At 37.5% G+C, this 7,214-nt stretch overlaps 1 long non-coding RNA gene across 1 annotated transcript; it reads left to right on the forward strand.

Annotated features, from left to right (window-relative positions):
* The first annotated feature begins 358 nt into the window (after positions 1-358).
* LOC132532680 (uncharacterized) lies at positions 359-6,259 on the forward strand. The gene is made up of 3 exons (XR_009544586.1): positions 359-415; positions 1,840-1,976; positions 5,987-6,259. It is a non-coding gene; the product is annotated as an uncharacterized LOC132532680 (long non-coding RNA).
* The last annotated feature ends 955 nt before the right edge of the window (positions 6,260-7,214 follow it).

The following is a 7,214-nucleotide window of genomic DNA, read 5'->3' on the forward strand; positions in this document are numbered from 1 at the left end:
TTTTACGTGCTTCCCATCATCTGAGGATATGTGAAAACTGATGATATAGACATAAGAACAAAGCAGTATCTAGGGCTGGGGCAACCAAAACTTAGGGAAAGAAAACTTTTAAAATAATGATTTGAAGAATGAGCAATCTTGAAATACACACACACACACACACACACACACACACACACACACATATATATTGACAGCACATGCATTTCCTCAGCAGTATAGACCATAGCTGAGCCTAGTTAGCAAGACAAATTAGTCAAAAAGAGGAAGTTGCCAGATGGTGCACATTGTTAATAACACCCATCTGTGAATTTACAAGATGACTTGCTAGTGCATTCAGTGCTTCTTTTCTTGGACAGTCAAGTTGCTAGTAACAACTTCGAAGAGGTGCCTGGGTGTCCTAGTGGCTTCTCAGGTAATTTTTAGTTTCTTTTTAGGCAGAAATTTGGGGGGAAAGTATGACTTCTCCCTAGCCAGTAAGTTCTCATATATTTATAGTAAAAATCAAAGAAGCAATTTATGTCAACAGTATTGTGGGGGAGGGGATTGTTCAGCAATCACTGTGGCACAATTTAATTTTGGCAGTGCAAAACTTAAGTCTTTGACACTTCAACAAATGTTACGGATTCCTAACGCAACTGGTAAGGTTGGGATGAGGTGGCATCAGATTCTTTTAGGTTACAGGCAATAGATTTTGATTCCTCACAGACATATGAAAATATTTCAGATTAATTCTAATGTCATTACACAGCTTAATTCTTTTGATACTTATTCCAGTTTCATATTTCCCAAGCACAATTCTGACTCTGAAGATGATCAGTCTATATTGATACATTTCTCTTTATTTTAACTGTGTTTCTATCCATGTGACAGTAATTTCAGAATTATTCAAGAAAGTGTTTGTTTATTATTATTGTGTCATCATTTATGTTAAATGTGCTAGTAGCTGACTAACATATTAAGATGGATATGTTAGTCCCAGAAATACAGCTCAGGGAAAACAACAAACGAAATAAGAGAGGCTAAAGTCTTCTTCTAGCTCTTTAAGCTTTAATTGTTTATGCTTTAGTTACTGTCAGCACTGTAGCAGCAAGAAATACATTCTGGTTATCATTTTAAATATGCCCACTGTAGAAAACTTGAAATATCCACAGATGCATGCAATATGATGAATATAATCTATAGTTTTATCTACAGAGAAAAAAAATCAACATTCAAAGTTGACATATATCTTTCCAGAAAGTTTTTCTGCCCTCCCCCCATACTTAACCAGTTCCCAAACAGTAAAGAAACTGGTAATAGAGAACAGAGAGGCTGTTGAAGAACATAGACTCAGAGTGAAATTGTGCTCTTCCGCTACTGACTCTGTGGCCGTAGGTAATTAGCTAGCACCATTCCCACTCATAAAACTAAAGTCAGTCCTAATTCATAATGAAGTCATAAGGATTTAATGGCATTAATATTGGCAAATTCTTAGAATGGGAACAGGAACACAGAAGTGTTAGATAAATGTTTATAAATGAAATAGGTGTTCAATAAATATTTAGGGAGTGAATGGATATACACACATATGTGCATAATTTAAAACCGGAACGTTGAATAGTTTGTATTCTGCTTGTTTCACTGAATATTATCTTGCTAGCATTTCCTGTTAATTGTTTTTCTCCTGAGTCACTTCTCTCAGTTTACTTACTGTTATATCCCTCCAGATATTTGCATGACTAATCCCTCAGTAGCAACTGTTTGGTCATACTGCCCTCTCAAAGACACCTACCATGGGCACTTCAAAGGCATTCATCCCAACCAGCCTTACCTTCTCTACTTTTTGTTCCCCCACAGCACTTGTTCTATTCCACATGTTTACTTGCGATATTGATAACTTCCTTGTGTGCCATAACTCTCTGTGAGCAGAGAAACAATTTGACTCATTGATATCTCCCCAAACCTACAAAAATCATCTGTTACATACAGAATAGGTAAGTAGTGAATCAACAGTTCAAAAGTTGAACAAGTTCCCCCTTTTTTTTTTACTACTATCAACAATGTTGTGATGAACTTAATGTTTTCACATCTGTATATATCTTTTAATTTATAGAGGTGAAATTATTAAATCAAATGACATCTTCAAAGTTCCTACTGTTTATTGCCAAGTCATTTATCAAAGTTTTCCAGTTATCTCCTAGGAGAGATAGATCTACTGGTTCAGTAGTACATTTGGGGGTGCTGTCGTTGGAGGGAGACTGGGGTGGGGGATTGGAATGAGAATGGGAATAGGACTCAGCCATTGTACCAGCTTCCTATATTATGCCTACCCCTGGGCCACTTTCTTTAGGAGTATTTGCTGAGTCCTGGTCAAATAGCAAAACATAGTACTTAATGAGACAACATGGTAATATGAGATTGTGGGAGCTGGGTGGCCATGAGCTCTACACTGCACAAGGAGCTGGGTTCAAGGCTCCAGTCCTACCAGGAGAGGGGAAGCTTTGTGAGTGGTGAAGCAGTGCTGCCAGTATCTCTCTGTCTCCTCTTTCCCTCTGGACTTCTCTCTGACTCAACCAGATCTATGTATTCAGGGTGGGTGGAGGAGATAATATAATAGTTATGCAAAGAAACTCCTATGCCTGAGGCTCCAAGATTTCAGGTTCAATGTCCCATACCACCATAAAGCAGAGCTGAGTAGTGCTCTGATAACAGAAGAAAAAAAAAATATATATATATATATATATATGTGTGTGTGTGTGTGTGTGTGTGTGTGTGTGTGTGTATGTATATATATATTTAAGAATATTTTTTAAATGAGATTGTGCATTGAAGTGTATACTCTCAAAGAGTTTGCTATATCTGAGTGCCTTCCATAATTACAAATGCATACCATGTAAAGTAACAAGTGATTGACTTTGGTTTTTCTTTTAATGATTATTAATCTTTTCTCTTTATTTCTCTTCTTTCTTAAGATCTATTTATTTATTTGTACAGAGACAGAGAAGTTGAGCGGTAAGGGGGAGGGAGAGAAAAAGAGACACACACAGTACTGCTTCACAACTCATAAAGCTCTACCTCTGCAGATGGAGATGGGGGCTTGAACCTGAGTCTTCACACATGGTAACAGTGCCCGGTATACCAGTGCCCAGCCCTGTGTCTTTAGTTCTTTTGGTTCAGCCAGATTTCTCTTACAATTAGATTTTCGGTCCATTTTTCTAAAACATAACTATACAAATTTTAAATCTACACAACTCATTACTTAGTTGAATATGTCTCCTGTATGACACATTTTGTTATTTAGAGGTGTGTTTAATGTCTTGAGTAAGAGAGATCAGAGCACTGTTCTGTCATAAGAGGCTACACGGGGCCTGTAGCATCATGCAAGTCCTGCACATTAATGGAAGAGTTTCCTACCTGACCTCCACCTTAAACTTTCTTGACTGAATATAGCTTCATGTACTTCTAGTCGTTTAATAATTTTCTATTCAGAACAAGAAAAATAATTGACTTGGATAGTGGACCCATTTGCCTTATATGCAACCCAGGTTCGATCCACCACACTGAAGGAAGCTCTGGTGTTATAATTTCTTTCCCTCTGTCTCTCCATCTGAAAAAGTCTGTCTGGAGCAGTGAATCCCCAGTGAATGATAATTGTTATTATCATCACTATTTTCTATTCAACATATATTACAGCATCCCAATAGTTGTCTAAGCAAAGTACAGCTACCACTTTCCTCACTGTTGATGGTGTTCTTCTACTAATGCCTGCTAATTCTATTGGCTAGTGCAACACTTAGCTGGTTCACTAAGTATCACAATGAGAATATTTCCCATTTGGTGTTGAACTCAACCTCTCTTTCTCGGTATCAATACTTATGTCCTTGGTTTGCTCATTCCTTTGACTTAGCTTCAAAACCTTGCATACTATTGTGCCCAAGGAAAGAAGTTTACTATATACCCTATAGCAGGTACTTGTTCATTTCAAGATAGTTTTAACTCCATTGTAATTTCATGCTTATAAGAAGCAGTTTAAAAAAAAAAAAGGAAATGAGATATGGTATGCTTTATGTGGAGTTCACGCCATACACAATCAGCAAGGGATGCTTCAGAGTTTTTTGCAGCAAAATTCTAAGCCAATTTTAAAGGATGCTGACTGTGGAAAACTGATACAGAAAATAAGCAGCAAAATAATATATAACACAAAGGGCAGTGGATGTGCTGAACATGAGACCTTTCCTTTCATGGTATTCTCTAATTCCATTTCAGCTGGTTCACTTCCTAACAAAGTCCCAAAACCTACATATAGACCAGGTCCCATGAGATAGAGTATATGTTCACATGTATCCATAAATTAGGGCAAAATATATACCTGAAAGCAAAAGTGCACAATAGTCTGCAGTGAGTCAGTATATTCAGCAAGCAAGTAGAAAGGCCTAAAAAGACACCATAAAATGACCAATGAAACAGTTTCTACCTAGACCTAGATAACCTCCCCACCCACTTTCTATTGCACCTCCCTCACTCACTCCAAAGCTAACCTTATCAAAGTAAGGACTGAAAAAGCTAAATAAGGGCAAGAGACTAGCATACTTTAATGATGACTCTTTAGTCACTATCAGGCCACCCCATCATCTGGGGGTCCTAGCTGGGGAGTCCTGAGATTCCCAAACAGACATGATAGGCCTAGACCTTGAATAGAATCCTCTCTCAACTGTTACTGATCATCTCTATCAAGAACAACACAACAGACCCCTTTGTGAGCCACCTAGAGTGTGTGTCCTAGAGCCCTGCTTCCCCAGAGCCCCACCCCACTAGGGAAAGAGAGAGACAGGCTGGGAGAATAGATCAACCTGTCAATGCCCATGTTCAGTGGGGAAGCAATTACAGAAGCCAGACCTTCCACCTTCTGCATCACATAATGACACTGGGTCCATGCTCCCAGAGGGTTAAAGAATAGAAAAGCTATCAGGGGAGGGGATGGGATACAGAGCTCTAGTGATAGGAATTATGTGGAGTTGTACCTCTGTTATCCTATGGTTTTGTCAGTGTTTCTTTTTTTATAAATAAAAATTTTTTAAAAAAGAAAAAGTCATCATGTTGTGGTTTATAAGCATAGGGTAAGCAATCATCAGTTAGTTGATTTTTATGATGGCACATATCCTACAGCTTTGTTTTCATGCCTGAGTTTCATGTAACCATTTTTAGTAATTAATGTATTTACTTTGAAGGTGTATTTCTAGGAGAATTACTTCAATCACATATTCTCCTGCTTCAGACTGACATAGAGTCCTTCAATAGGGGAAGAAATTATGTTCTTAGGTATTTCTTATTTTTACCCTACACTAGTGGGTATAACTATCTTGTAAGATGAAATACTAGGGCAAAGAGTCCAGGACAAGAGTAGATAGCATAATAGTTATGTAAAGAGACTCTCATGCCTGAGATTCCAAAGTCCCAAGTTCAATACCCTGTACCATCATAAACCAGAGCTGATCAGTGTTCTCATTAAAAAAAAAATTTTTTTTTAAAGGAAAGAAAGTCCAGATTAAACAGAGGAAGCAGTGTTTTTTAGAAAGCCAGACTGGATGAAGATTTTTTTTGAAATTACAGAATATTTGTCACATTTACTTTTTTTCACATGTTAAAATATAATTTCTCTGTATCTCTTCTATCAATATCATTGTCCCTGGTCTCCTTCTGTCATTCAGACTTCTCTGACTTGTGTTCCATTCTACTGGGAATCAGCCAGTTGACTATCTAATTAATAACTTAACATGAGCTGAGAATTATTATGGAGAATGTGTGCTTTTATCTTAGAGGACTCCAGGGACCTTTCAAAAATTCCCCAAACTCAATTTACCCAGATGTTCTCACCTTGCGTCTTAAAAGGAACAATTCTAAAAGTGTATAGTAGTTGTCAAGTTACTAAGTCTTATGTTCAGCAACAGCCTCATCACCTAAAGATTCTAGTGATCAAAATATGTTCAAATTCTATCTCTTTCAGTTCCTAGATGTGTGACATAACCTCTCTGGACCTCCATTTGCATATGAATAATGAAGATATGACTACAAAATGTGTGGGTCAATACAAGATTGAAATCATGTACCTTTTTTTTGTAAATTGGAAGGCATTCAATAAATACAGTTGTGATTAATTGCATGCTGCTGTGTAACGCATTTACTTCAAATCATAGTGGTTTAAAACAACACTTTTTTCTCATATTTCTTATAGGTCCAGAGTTTGGGAGCAGTTTACCTAGATGGTTCTGACTCGGGATCTCTCATGAAGCTGTAAACAAAATGTTGACAAGAACTACAGTAATCTGAGGCTTGTCTGGGGCTGAAGAATCCACTTTTTTATTTAAAATTGATAAGGGGTTGATATTCCTTTCTTCCCCCAAAGTAAATGATTCAAAAGGGAAAGATACTGCATTATAAGTTACATATAATTATTTCCACAAGGTCTTATTGGCCATCTCTATTCAGCATGGAAAAGGCCTACACAAGGATTTCAACATCAGGAATAAGACTGAGGAGGCACTATCTTAGGAACCAGGTACATCAAGATGCTGCTGACCTGGAGGCCAAAGATAGAACCTGGCTCACATAAAACCAAGAGTAAATGACCAGTCTTTGCCTCAGGATACAGGAAAACAAATAAGGAAGTGAAGGCAGGACAGCAGGAAAAAATGGGCAAAAAACAGAGATAGATAGATAGATAGATAGATAGATAGATAGATAGATAGATGATGGATGGATGGATAAATAGATAGATAGATAAATGATAGACATATGATATAAAATCAACCCATATCTGTGATCTTGGGAGAACTGGAGCAAGATGATGACACAACTCTGGTGGTGGAAATCACGGATAATCTAGCAGCAGGGATAACTATGAGTGATGTCCAACCCAAAGAAAGGGTAATAGACTGGGAAGTGTCCACCTACCAGAGATTTCCAACTTCAAGATCACTGCAGTAATTCTTCAGGATACTATTGCCAGCTCCATTTCACAGAACAGGAAAACTCTTATTCAGAAACCAAATGACGTATTAAACATTTGACTCATTTCAGGGATTATGTTCTTTCCCTAGCTCCTAGCTCCTTTCCCTAGAAGAGTCTATCACTTCTTCTAAGATATTTTTGGACATGTGGTAGGGAAATAATAGCATTGATAAGAGACCTGAAAGTGTTGAGGTATCACTTGTGGTTCTATATATGGAATGCAA

Source organism: Erinaceus europaeus, chromosome 14 (genome assembly GCF_950295315.1).
Source record: "Erinaceus europaeus chromosome 14, mEriEur2.1, whole genome shotgun sequence".
NCBI classification, from domain to species: domain Eukaryota; kingdom Metazoa; phylum Chordata; class Mammalia; order Eulipotyphla; family Erinaceidae; genus Erinaceus; species Erinaceus europaeus.